Here is a 14,573-nt window from a genome sequence, read left to right on the forward strand (position 1 = left end):
TCTCAACAACCCCCATACACACCTCAATTCCAAAATTCCTCTCAACCTTCTCAATCACAGCCACCCTCAAAGAAAAAGGGTGGGAATTGGTCCGAAGAAAAAGATATAGTATTGTGCAAAGCATGGATCATGATTGGTGAAGATCCAGTGACGGGTACAGATCAAAGTATGGGTACATTGTGGCAACGAATTCAACGACATTGGATTAGGCAATTAGGAGACAAGATAACTGAAAAAAGATCACACGGTGCTCTGATGAACCGTTTTTCAAACTTTCAACGTGATGTAAACAAATTTTCAGGATACTACAAAAATGTCCACGACAATCCAGTCAGTGGTTACAACGAGTATGATATGGTAAGTTTTTACTTTGTACAATATTTTTTTATTCTTAATTTTAATCCAGCTTATTAATTTCAATGATTATTTATTTTTTATAGATGAATGCTGTTAGAGAACTATATAAACTTCAACTGAAAAAAAAAATTTAAATACGAGCATTGTTGGAATGTTCTTCGGGATTCAGAAAAATGGCAGATGCATTGAAACGTTAACGAAAATCCAACTACACGACCAATGAAAAGAGGTGTTGATCTTGATATTAATGAGCCAAGAAATTGGTCTGAATCGACTCCAACAACACCAGGTTCGTCAACTCCTACAGTATCAACTCCAGGGTCGGTAAATCTTGGTGATGACGATACACCAGTCGATTCTGAAGGTTCGAATATGTCACGTCCCGAGGGACAAAAACCAAGGAAGATTCGTAAAAAGAAAACGCCATCTCTTGAAGCAAGTATTCTTAAACAATTGGAAGCTGTAACAGCACAAGGCGTCATGTTTGGTGAAACAGGTGTGGAAGGAGAGCGAATGAGACTTCAACTTTCCATGGAGAAATAACGGACTAAGCAGCTGGCGATAGAATCAAATTTGGAGAAAGAACGGACTAAACAATTAGAAATAAAAACAAGAGAAATGATGGCTAAAATGGAGTTTGAAAGAGATATAATGCATCAAGATCCATCGAAGACTCTAACAGAAGCATCAAAGGCTTGGATCATTGAACAACAAAATCAAATCTTAAATAAACTAAATGGAGGTGGTGGTCATATGTAATTTATTTATATTTGTAAGAAAATACGCAATGTCTTTTTATTTTATTTATTTAATTGTGAGAAAATATGTAATGTCTTTTTTTATTTTATTTATGTAATTGTGAGAAAATATGTAATGTATTTTTTATTTATTTAATTATGAGAAAATATATTAATTTAAATGTATTAAAAGAAGTATTCTATTCAAATATATAATAAATAAATAAATAATTCGAGTGGTTGAAAAAGTAGCTGTTTTAAAAAATACAAGCAAAAATAATAAAATAATAGATATCAATTAATCCATACCGTGACTAAAATATAGCAATATATAATAAAAAAAATATCAAGTGGTTGAAAAAATAGCCGTTTCAAAAAATACAAGCAAACAAAAAAATAAATATGTTTTTAATTTTTTTTTACTCATAATATTAAATGTATTAAAAAAGTACAATAAAAAATAATAACGTAATAAATATCAATTAACCCATACCGTGTAAACATAATAGCAATATACTATTGCTAGCCACATCAGCACAATTGTTGACGTGGCTAGCAATCCAACAAAGCTTTGCTAGCACTATACCACTTGCCCTAAGACTTGAATGATCATATAATAATATAATAATTAAGTATGATAGAAAAACGTCCTCAGTATAGCGAAATAGGCTGTTGCCTCAAAGCGTTAGAGCGGAGGCTTGCTTACCAAGAAGCAAGTACTGAAGGTTTACAAAATGTCAGGTAAGTAGAACATCAGTCGATACTAGACCTATACTATACATATTAAATGTGGCCAACTCCAACACCAAAATCTGATTATTGTGACAGCTTAGCCCCATACTTGCATTGTAGTGGGCGTAGTCTTCTTGGCTACCAAATGAGGAGGAGATTCAGAAATAGTTTATCATCGATTTTTTAAGTTTTATAAAAGGTAAATAACACTCAGATCCCTGAGATTAGATCATTTATCGGCTAGAGTAATATTTTGATTTTAAATTTAACTTATATTTATTTAACTTATATTTGAATTAGTGGTTTAACATTTCATTTATATCCCAAATATCAATTTTTATTAGGTCATAGTACTTTTACTTTTCAGGCGTTAAATAACTATGTTTTCCTTTGACCTTGTTGACTATTTTCGTGACCAAATTATCCCAATAGACACCTTTACTCTGCTTCCTACTACACAGACTATCATCCCCAATTCACCCATTAATCCCACACAGTACTTTTGAGATATATACACACACATACAAAACAGCCATATATATATATATATATAAATATATATATATAGTATATACACATATATACAAAACAACCATATATATATATATACACACACACAAACGGATCGATGATGGGTTAGAGAGAGAGAATTACCAGTCCTCTCTATTGGGTGTAACGACAGGGCAGTTCTTCGACCACGCCGGCCTCATGTCCTTCATTTCCGCCATGTATGAACACGGACGACCTGGTAATTCTCTTTCTCTCTCTAAAATAATTTTGATTTAGATTTTCGTTTGTGTGATCTGATTATGTTTTTGTGCGTGTTACTTCTCTGTTTCAGTCGCTCCTGTTTGAAGAGTGTGACCACACAGTGAATCCGGCAAACGGAACCGTCAGACAGCTCTATTTCGTTTGTGTGTGATTTGATTGTCTTCCGACGCGTTTAAGCTTCAAGATCTAACTCTCACCTCGCGATCCAAGGCGCCGAAACGGAGACGCTCTGACTGCGTCTTGAAATTGCAGTTCTCCGATCTCGATCTCAGACTGGCAAATTTTCCGGCCAAACTGTTGACGGTGGCAGGGAATAGAAAAGGAGTTTCATTCCGACTGTCTTACTAATTCGCTTGTCGAAGACAAATCAATGTCTTTCCCTGAAGACTTTTGTCTTTTTCTGGGTAAAGTAATTCCTCTCTGCCGGGGGTATAGAAGGAGAAGTGGCATTCCTTAGCCAACAACCCATTTTTGGTATTTTATGTCACATATAGGTTGTAATAAAAGAGTATAGTAGTTTAGGAGATCAAGGTGGAGAACCAAAGCTTCTGAACTTCTTCTAGTTTCTTTTTTGGTGTAGTTTTATTAATTAGTTTCCACCGGAATATTGAAATTCGGTGAGTTCTTATATTTCACGGGGCACAAGATTTTCCTGTTTACCAAATTTCACGGGCACATACAAGGAGAGGCAATAGACGAAATAGATGAAGTAGAGGGGCATTTATGTCATTTAAGATTTAAAGTATTTTGTATTAAAATTTTGAGGGTAAAAAAGTCCATTCGGATGTGTTTGAGGCTAAAAAGTAAATTAGAGTGTAAGTGAAAGTTAAAACCAAAATCTTCATCTAGCTGAAAAAATGACTAATCTCAAGAGATGTCAGTGTAATTTACCCTTTTTTAAAAGGCATTGGGAATTAAACCTAGACCAAACATCCTTAGGCCAGTTGAGATTGGTTTTTCTTAATTCTTATTGTAGGTGCAAAATTTCGTCAACTTTTAAAAGTCAAAGAATAAAAGCTACACACTCAAAGAAAATAATAAAACAATGCAAACTAGAGACTGAGGTTTCAATGTATATCTTTTTTAAAGGCGAATACCTCTATTTATACAAGTTTTGATGGTAAAATTAGAGTTGGACTCGCATTGCTTGCCCTCACGAATCTTTCGTAAATGATGATTTCCTTATATAACTCTTCCACATAAGAGTCCTACTACAATTATAGTTCGGCTGGTTGGTGAATTCACATAGGTAGGCTATCCCCATGGCAGACTATGGATTGGGCCGAAGATATGGAATTGGCTTAATTTACTTTTTGGGCCGAAAGACCAAATCTTTCCATGCATTGGGCCTAACTCATTGGGCTTTTAAGGTTAGGTGGCCCAAGGAAATTATAGTGAAAAATGTATTTTGGTGACATGGGTTATTTTAATTGGATAGAGAGATTTTTTTCCCTGATACTTTGCCCCCAATTCCCTCCTAAATAGAGTAACAGTTCTTATTTAAAAGGGAATTGAATATGTACAATTGCTATAAGTGTAGAAGACGGTTTGGTTCGTGGCTATTGGCATTCTGTCTCAACTCCTTTTAAGGCTCTCGCTTCAGTGCTTGGACTTCTATCTTCTTCAGGTTAGTTTGTGTTCTCTTTATAATTCTGTAATATAAGTTCTAAATCTGCTCATGATCAAGTAAAAAGTATAGATACTAAGACCATGCTCTCGGCGTCTCCTGCCCTCATTAGATCTCCTCCCCCAAAAATCCTTAACCCCCATGATGTCTCTGGTGACTCCAGAGTGAGAGGAGATGATTCTTCACGTTAAGCGGAGGAATCAACTTTTAGATCTAAGGAAGCACTTTCTAAGGCCGAGAGGGATGTGATTCTGTCACTCCGTCCTCTCAAGGTCTCCATTGACTCCGTCATGGAGGAGTTTGAGATTCCAGAAGGGATGGAGATAGAAGAATACCCTTTTGACGCCGACTTTAGTTCCGGTGAGGGGGTCGCCGAAAATGAGCTACTTCTGTCGGTTGGTCATCTCAATGCCCTTCGTTTGCCTTTACATCCTTTTTATCATTTAGTCTTGAACAAGTTAGGGATTGCACCCCTTCAAATAAATCCCAACTTTTTTAGAATAATTTCCTCCCTTCTGGTTCACCGAAGAATAGAAGGGATTGATCATGGGGCATTGCATTGTATTTTATGCACATTTGTTGTGAAATGCCAAATTGTCATTGTTGAGATTGACTTGTAAATTAAATGTAAAGAAATCTCCAAGTATGACCCCAGTTCTCTCTTATTTCATTATGTGTTGCATGGCTCAAGGGAGTCCAAAGTTGACACCTTAGGCGACTTCTACTGAACCTCCGTGCTTACCCCTTCAATTATTATTTTTCAGGTCACGGTAAGGACGTGGTTGAGATGGACCCGTCACAAGTGTAATTAGGATTGATGAATATAGTTTTTTGTAAACTTTGTGTGATTAATGCTTAGTTGATATGTATTCTTTCATAAAGAATTGTAACTATGGCCATGGAGGCCTCATTATTTTGTAAACTTATTATTTTGGATATGATTCATTCTTGGGGATATGTATGTAACGGATTATGCCGATTTTTGATTTTTAAATGATGAATCAAAGACTCGTTTTGGTGTTTAAATGTGTTTGTCGTTGGGTTAGATGATGTGTATGGATTTTTATTTCATGTTTATGCAATTCAGATTGCATTTGTACGGGTTAGAAAAGTTATTTACTCGATTACTTCATTTCTGGGCATCATCTAACCGGTTAGATGCTCCCATCTACCCGGTTAGATGAATGGGGCAAAGAGGGGGTTAAATAGATATTTCTCCATCTAATTGGTTAAATGGAATCATCTATCCCGTTAGATGAATTGATATTTGCACATTGACTCCATATTTCAGTATAATCACCTACTTACCCCCAGACTTCAACAAAAGCATAGAATAACCATATAAAATGACAGTTTTACCCCTGATTAGTTATGAAGCGATAATAAATGTACCAAATGACAAGTTTACCTTTTTTGCTTATGTATCCAATGATGATGTGTAACTTAGGCCTATGTATTTAAATCCCAACGAAAAATGATACTTATAAGTCACAAGAACATTAGTGCATTTAGAAGTGCAAGACGAATTTTTAAGGAACTTGCGATTTTGTTATGGTGATTGGTCATGATTCTCAAAAGGGAAATGATATTTTTGACAACTTTAATACCGACTTAAAAAGTTTCATTATGGTGATTGGTCATGATTCTTAGAAGGGAAATGATATTTTTGATGACTTTAATACCCGACTTAAAATCGAATGAGGTAAAAATATGACGTGTTATTATAAAATTTCAACTTAAATAAGCATTATTACTACTCCGGTTTGTTTTCATAAAATACGTCAATTTTCCTTTCCTTATCTACTCAATTTTTCATAACTCCTTTCCTTATTTTTTCAGTTTTCCATAATCGTATCTTCTTTTTCGTTTTCACAGTATCTTTCATGGTACTCAAATAGAAAGAATTTGATTGGTATAAAATCTAGAACAAAAATTGTAATATTTTTTAATTTTTCAATGCTTTGCATATTTTCTTTAAATTCCTCTTTTTGTTTTTGTTTCTGGAGTCACATAGATCATTAGTTTTGATCATTATATCAATGAACAAATGAATATTTAATTATATATAGGATATGCAATCTTAAGTATCTATACGTTCGAGATCGAGATGCAATGTGATATATATATAAGTATCTATACGTTCGAGATCGAGATGCAATGTGATATATATATACAATTTGATATACATGGTGATTAAAATTTTAATAGTCAACAAAGATACTATATTAAGATGAAACCTAAAAAATGAAATAATAGTTAACAAAGATACTATATTAAGATAAAACTTAAAAAATGAAATACAACTTTTCAAATAGTTAATTACCTTATATTTTAAAATGAGTCCCGTTATATTTGACACATAAGTAGCCACATCGACTCGGTGATAAAGTAGTAGATTTTTATTTATCAAGTTAAATAGCACTGCTCTTCTTAAAATTGTCGTGAATGGATTTTGTGCAAATATGCCATTTCTATGACACATGGGCCAGCAGGGAATCGTTTTGCATTCTCCCAACAAAACTACACTTTGCAATTGTATCACTGGTATCATGTACATTTAACATTTCTTTTTGAGGGAAAATTTCTTGTCATCGAGGTTGCTTGATTGCAGCTCATAGTCCGTAATTTCCTCTACTTAATGACATCTTATTATTTAGCTGACCCAACTGCAGAAGTTGCTTAAACACCGGGTAATCCTAAATTTTTTCGGAAAGGCTAATCCTAATGTTATTATCATATTAAAGTTGATAAGAATTTAACTTTTCACTTTTCACTTTTCACATTCATTCATTCATTCTTTCCTTATCCCTCGTATCAACCACTCTATCAGTAGAGAGAGCACTTGAATAAACAGAAAAAAACTTCAGGTTTTAACATTGCTTAGTTCAATGTTAAAAGTTCAAGGTGGCAACTATTACATTTGTTTGAAGATAAAATATTTTTTAAAAAATAATTTTTTAGTTTTTGGTGTTTACTTGTCGTAAAATATTTACGAAGAAATTATAAAAATATTTTAACAAAAGTAAATTACTCATTAATTTTCGACAAATTATCTTACATGTCTCACTCGATGGACGCAACCTCAACTCAATCTACACGACTACACATTTGCCAAATATCAAAAAAGTAAAAATAAAAAAAAATTTACTTCAAAACAAAAAACCTAAAGTTGCCGTGAATTTTCATTATCATCCGGGAGAACAAAAAAAAACACACACACACACACACACAAATTTACCCAAAAAAATATAAACAATACACACCAATCTCAGTGCTGAGGTAAACCAATAATAAATGAAAATGTCATCTTTAATTATCAAATTTAATATACTTAGATAGATACCCACTTACCAAATCAGAGATAATAATTTAATTATTATTTATGATTTGGTAATTAAGTAAAATGTATTTATTTATTATTAGTTCACAACAACGATCTCCAAAAAAAAAACAGATAGTTGGTGTGCTCTGATGAACCCAAAATCCGACTTGTGGAAATTGTTACACGTTGGTTTGTTCATTTTTACTGCATTGTTTAAATACATTCATACCACTTTGCTTGCTAAGTGCGATGTATTGGAAATGTTATTGTAAACGAAAAATAAATATTAGAATTTTTAGCTACCATATTGACAACATTAGTTGTAAAAATTAAGACGATCAAAAATATTTCTAAAAAATGTTTTTTAAGGGACGACAATGGAAACACTTGTGGCGACAATGGAAACACTCTTTTCAAGTGCTGTGGAGGCGAATAAAGAGCTGACTAAGCAAAATGATAATTCATAACCAACCCAGGAGGAAGTTTCTCACGCCCAGTAAAAAAATTTCTTTGATATATATATATATATAGAGTAATGATCTCTTGCTCCTTATGGAGCAAGAAAATTCATCCGTACTTTTTATAGTGATCATTTAATCTAATCTAACGATTATTATAGAAACCTCCATACATCATTTCCTTTTAATATAAGACCATTGTTACTATTTATAATTTCTAAATTTAATATTTACATATCACTAATTACAATAATAAAAAGGCAATTACTCCCAAAAAAAATTGAAACCTCTTCTTCTATGGAAATCACGTCTCTCTCAAACAAAAAATTACAAGAGACAAGAAAAAAAAATAATAAAAAAGATATTTTAATCCATTAAATTTTAATTATGATTCATTTTTATTTACTTATGATTATAAGGAGACAAAGGCGGTAGAGAACTTGCAAATTCAATTTGTATGGAGAAAGAGAAAGTACTAAATTCAATTTGTATGGAGAAAGAAAAAGTACTCTTGTAGGTCTTTATTTGAAAGAGACGTTATTTTCAGAGGTGAAGAGTTTTCTATATATATATTTTTGAATAATTACCTTTTATTATTGTAATTAGCGGTTTGGTAAATGTTAAATTTGGAAACTAGAAATAGTGATACTGGTTTTGTATTAAAAGGAAAGAATATAGGTGGGTTTTTATAGTGAACGTTAGATTAGATCTAATGGTCTCAATAGAAAGTGCGGATAAATTTTCTTACTCCATGGGGAGCAAGAAATCATTACTCTATATGAGTTTTCTATATATATATTTTTGAATAATTACCTTTTATTATTGTAATTAGTGGTTTGGTAAATGTTAAATTTGGAAACTAGAAATAGTGATACTGGTTTTGTATTAAAAGGAAAGAATATAGGTGGGTTTTTATAGTAAACGTTAGATTAGATCTAATGGTCTCAATAGAAAGTGCGGATAAATTTTCTTACTCCATGAGAAGCAAGAGATCATTACTCTATATATATATATATATTAGATATATGAGTATATTTTATTTTTCAATGTTGCCAAGTGAAACTTGTAAACCAAATACCAAAAAATAAAAATAAAAATAAAAATATTTTACCACAAACGGAACCTAATTGAACCTCAAAAATACTTGTGCAAGAAACATAAAATACTTAAATGAAAAAATAATTTAACATACTCGTGAGAAAGTTAATATCCCCACCCACCTTCATGGGGATATTTGTCCCTATTTTGTTTCTTTTTTTGCCAAAAAAAAAAAAAAAAGTCTTGCTAAATTCTACCACCTCAAAAAAAAAAATTGTGGGTATTAATGCAATTTCGAAAACATCCTCCCTAACTTCTCTCTTAATAGTTCTCACAAATCAAACATCAGCCATCCATCCACAAATCAAACATCAGCCATCCATCCATCCTACGAAATTGCTATAGTACTTATAAATTAAAGAGATTAAAACACATAGGAAAGCAACATCTTTAATTTAAGACACATAGGAAAGCAACATCCTTGGAAAGCAACACCTGCACCTGCACCTGCACATGCTTCAAGCGCCTTTCCCATTTTTGCTTCCAAATATACACCGTAGCCGGAATATAACATGGCAAAACACCCAGAACAGATCTCAGGCGATTATACCTAGGGCTGCAAGTTGGGCTGGCCCAACCCAGCCCAGCCCCAACCCAATCTCAACCCGAATCGGGTTAGGTTAGGCCAACCCGAATTGTACCTAACATGGGTTGTGGTCATAACCCGAACCGAATATTTTCGGACGGGTTGGGTCGGGTTGACGGATTGAATTTTTTTTTTTTATATATATATATAATTTTTTTTTTTTTGGAAATTTATATATATTATATTATATATATATATGTATATTATATATTTTTTATTATATTATTATTATATATATATATATGTGTGTGTATATATATTTAGGGCAAATCGATTCAGCCTCCCCAATCGCCACCTCCAACTCTCTTCTCGTTCCCAACTCTGAACTTGCCTTCTCTCTCTCTCTCTCTCTCTCTCTCTATCTGCAACTGCAAAGTACTAAATCTACAAGAATCAGAATTTCGAAACCTATATATTTCAGTTTATCTATCTGTTGCAATAATCAAAAGTTCAAAACCGAATATTCTCAGTGTTAATTTTATTTATTTATTTTAAAACCCAGATGTGGTTCCTCCAAATCACCACCACCACTTGCCGGAATCTGATGCCAACTGCAGGGCTCCCCGTCCGCCTCCACCCGAAGAAGAAACCGTCAAAGAAGTGTTCTGCGAAGGTCTCAAAGAGACGGCCGTCCTCTGGCGAAATCCCCGGAGCGAGAGAGAGGAAACCCAGATCTCCGGCGAGGAGGCAGGCACCATCGCCGGAAAGAAGAAGCAACATCACATCGAGGCCGGCTCAGGATCAAACAACCACGACCAGACGGCTCAAGAAGAAGCAACCCAGATCTTCTGCAAAGAGAGAAAGAAAAAGAAGAGAGCGGAGAGAGGAGAGAGAAATGAAAAAAAAATAATAATAATAATTAATTTTGGGTTTTGGGTTACCCGAACCCAACCACCCGAATATGTCTGGATTTTGACAAAACCCAACCCGAACATAACCCGATTTGTGAATTGTATGACTAGATTTCAAAATTTCTAGATTGGGGCTGGGCTGGGCTGGGCTGGGTTAACCCGCCCAAGTTACAGCCCTAATTATACCCAATGTTATCCGGTCACCCTTTTCATTTCTGAAGAGGTACAAAAAATATGCCCCCGAGAGCAGCCCCACTGTAGCAGCCACACACAGCTCGGAAAAAACCCTCACCATAAGCATAAGAAATTGGAGAATTGATGCTCTATTACTGGTATTGCTTTTTTCATCATCCATGACCACCTTAGTAGTTTTACCTTTATCATCACCCATCACCACCGTTCTTCTCTGCAACTCTACAAACCAGGGTTTAATTTTGGGGCGCAGTGTCAAAAAAAAGAAACAAAATTATAATTTAAATAAGAAGAACAAAAAAAAAAATTACATACGTAGCAAGAGAAAAAGGAAAGAAAAATTTAGAAGACAATTTTAAAAATTAAAATTCTTAGGAGGGCATAATATAGAAATTAATTTTCTTATAAATGTATAAATTAAAATTAAAATTAAAATATTTTTATACTACAAGGTTTCATTCATCCTTCTCTCTTTCCTTCCTTTTAATCTGAGACCTATTTCCAGGTTGTTTAGCAATCCAGGTTCTAATTACTTTAGTTCCATAAATATTACAGAATGAATTTTCTTAAAAGACGTGTCTTAATTAATTATGTTGCCATCTAAAGTCCTTTTGTTTTATGCAATGCCATTCGTAAATGCACTCAAACTCGCTGCTTATCTTGCTTATGTGGCCTAACAAGGTGAAAGAGCTTCCCGGTATCTGTTCTTGTTATTACATATTTGCTGCAGCAGGAATCCCTTTCCATTTGGGGGTATATTTTCTTTTACTATTAAAGATGCAAGAAAATGTTGATCTATATTAGGAAAAAAATTTCTTACACTCCAAATAATCTATCTTTTTTTCTTTCTATCTTCTATTTATAGAAGCTTACACTTGTCCATCTTATATTTTGCCCCTAAGTTGCAGGTTGATGGGCCTTCTCCTTTATGGGGCGGTCCGTTTACACCAGACAGGCCTTAATGGAGGCCTGTCATCATTATTTTTGATTAAATACAAATTGGGCCTGAACTATGGACCTCTCGGATGTGAGCAGCCCAATCGGTTGGGTCTATTGGGCTGAGCCTGGTCCGGACCAGGCCCGTTCGTATTTCCCAACTCTTCATCTGCCTCTTTAATTTCGCCGAGCGAGATTAGTGTAAAATGACGACGACAAAGGCTGTGATTGGACCTGACAGCGTGGGGGATGTGTACAGGTGAGTTGGGTGCTTTGGTTTTTGAATTGCCATGATTGTTTTTGACTCCTAACTTCCCCCACATGAAGGCCTTAGACTTCTATAAATTGAAGGTGACTTTGCTCATTTCTCTCTCTTGTCACTATCAAGTACCTCTCTTGCAATCCCCGTACTCCAATCTTCGAGCTTTGCTGCCTTCTTCGTCAAGGTTATTTTTTTTTTAACCTTACACCCTTTTACCATGGGCATTAATGTCAAAGCCCTTCGCCTTCGTTGTAACATTCCCAACAGTGTCACCACCCGTCTTTACTTGGACGATGAGGGTGTCAGCGAAGAGCGAAGTCAGAATTTTAATTCAGAGGGGACACAGTACAAAAAATATATATATAATTTAAATAAGAAGAACCAAAAAATAATAATAATAATAATTACATACTATATACATCATTCTTAAATGCAAAAAGAAGAATGTTAAGAAGTAGGGGGCCAAAAAAAATTAATAAGAAAAAAAAAAAAAAAAAAAAAAAGGGAAGAAAAATGAGAAATTTGAAAGGAAAAAAAAAATAGAGTTTGAGTAAAGAAGGAAAATTTAATTTTTTTTATAAAGGAAATCAAAGGAATATTAAGAGTAAAAGAAAAAAGAAATAAAAATTTAGAAGACAATTTTTAAAATTTAAAATTTAAAATTTTAGGAGGAGCATTATATAAAAAAATTCTTATAAATATACAAATTAAAATAAAAATTACTATATTTTATAATAGGCGGGACTAGGCCAAGGCCAGGAGGGGCATGTGCCCCCTCTGGGTACACACTAGTTTCGTCCCTGGTGCCAACACCGGAAGGGACCTTGAAGATGATGAAATTTCAAACCTTCAATATCCTGCACAACAATAATGGTCCCCACATAAAGTTCAAATCCACAAATAAAATAATTTGGAACTCTAGCATCCTTATAAAAGTGAACCTACATTCATCTATGTTGCTTACCATCCATGCTCATATATATTCCATAACATTCCTCAATTCATTAGCAATTTCTCAAACTCGGATTTCCAAGGCATAAATAACAATTCTAACACATTTATGCATTTTTTGTCCTTTTTTTTGAAAAAAAAAAAAAAAAAAATTCTCATTTCATTCATTGTTTTCTTTTTCTTTTTTTCAATAAGAGTTTTGTGCAATGTTTGGATTCCTTAAACTCTCTAGAAAACCCATGTAGCAAGCTTTAGGTTAATGACTCCCAAACTGGCTGGTTATAGGGCATTAGGTGTTGAGACACCCCAAATAACTTAATTACTCGAGTTAATTAGGCTACGAATCAAAACTAACTTTCAACTTTCTTTTTTCTAAGTTCTCCACCTTTTTACATGAATCATCAATGCTTAATCAGGGCAGCCCTAAGATTCTAAATATTTTGATAGGCCCTAGGAGAACTTTCAAATGTGAGGCCCTTGAGTTTCACACGCACAAAAAAGAATTTTAAGAGTGCGAAATTTTAACACGATGTTTTTAAATTTTATACCTAATATAATTGTGCCCCTATGCATTGTGCATAAGACAATTAACTAATAACTATAAATCTATCACCACCAACAAATAATTGTGCGCATGTACATTGTGCATAAGACAACTAACTAATAAGTATAAATCTATCACCATTAATAAATAATTGTGTGTCTGTGCAGTGTCCTTAAGACAATTAACTAATAACTAAAAATTTTTATTACCACCAATAAATAATTATGCGCATGTACAGCGTGCATAAGACAGCTAATTAATAACAATAAATTTATCAATTAAAGAGTGCGAAATTTTCCCAGGCACAAAATAAAAAATGAAAGAGAACAGAAAATTGTAGCTCCTTTTACATTCATTGTTTATATAGCTACTAAAATTTGATGATTATATATGACAAAAATATGTGGTAATGAGGTATATATATATAGGAGGCTGAACTTGTAGTACTGAAGAAGTAGTGGGACTTTTAGGTTACATGTGTCATCCACCATCATATATAGCTTTCTCTTTCACTCTTTATATTAACTACACTGCACTTTGTGTGTGTGTTTTTTGGAGCCAATTACCCACAGTGATTGATTGATCATTGCTACAGAAGACCTGTGAAAATTAATCGAAAAAACCATTAACTTTTGTTTTGTTAAAGCCTGCTCTTGATTCCCATGTGTTTGTACATTCTGTTGGCAAGTGCTTTGACAGTATTATTAACTGAAATTCTAGCTGAGCCAACTTCAAATAACATCAATAATGGTGGTATGTATCTTCATATAAAAATAAAAAATAAAAAAACCCATAATTTGGCACTTTTAAGTATGAGCTTAGAGATCGAAAAGTTAATTATTATCTCAACCCACTAGAAGGGATCCTTAATTTTCGTGGGATTGAATGTGAAAACGCAAAAAAAAATTATGAGGAGAAGGGGTATGGTTGCTGCTGTTGTGAGATTGAAGTGGACTTGGGGAGAGGGAAAAAAAAAAAAAAGTACCTGCCATAGATTATGGACTCGATCGCCATGAAAGACACATGTAGAAAGGCACACATTTATTAAAATACTAAGAGAACCATAATATATTCATTCAGCTTTTGATAGCCATCACACACAGTGACACACACAAAACCCTAGCTACTTTTCACTATTGGAACAAAGGT

The sequence above is a fragment of the Cornus florida genome, unplaced genomic scaffold (genome assembly GCF_030987335.1).
Source record: "Cornus florida cultivar Cherokee Brave unplaced genomic scaffold, ASM3098733v1 CherokeeBrave_3.0.0_Hap2_Chr01, whole genome shotgun sequence".
NCBI lineage: Eukaryota > Viridiplantae > Streptophyta > Magnoliopsida > Cornales > Cornaceae > Cornus > Cornus florida.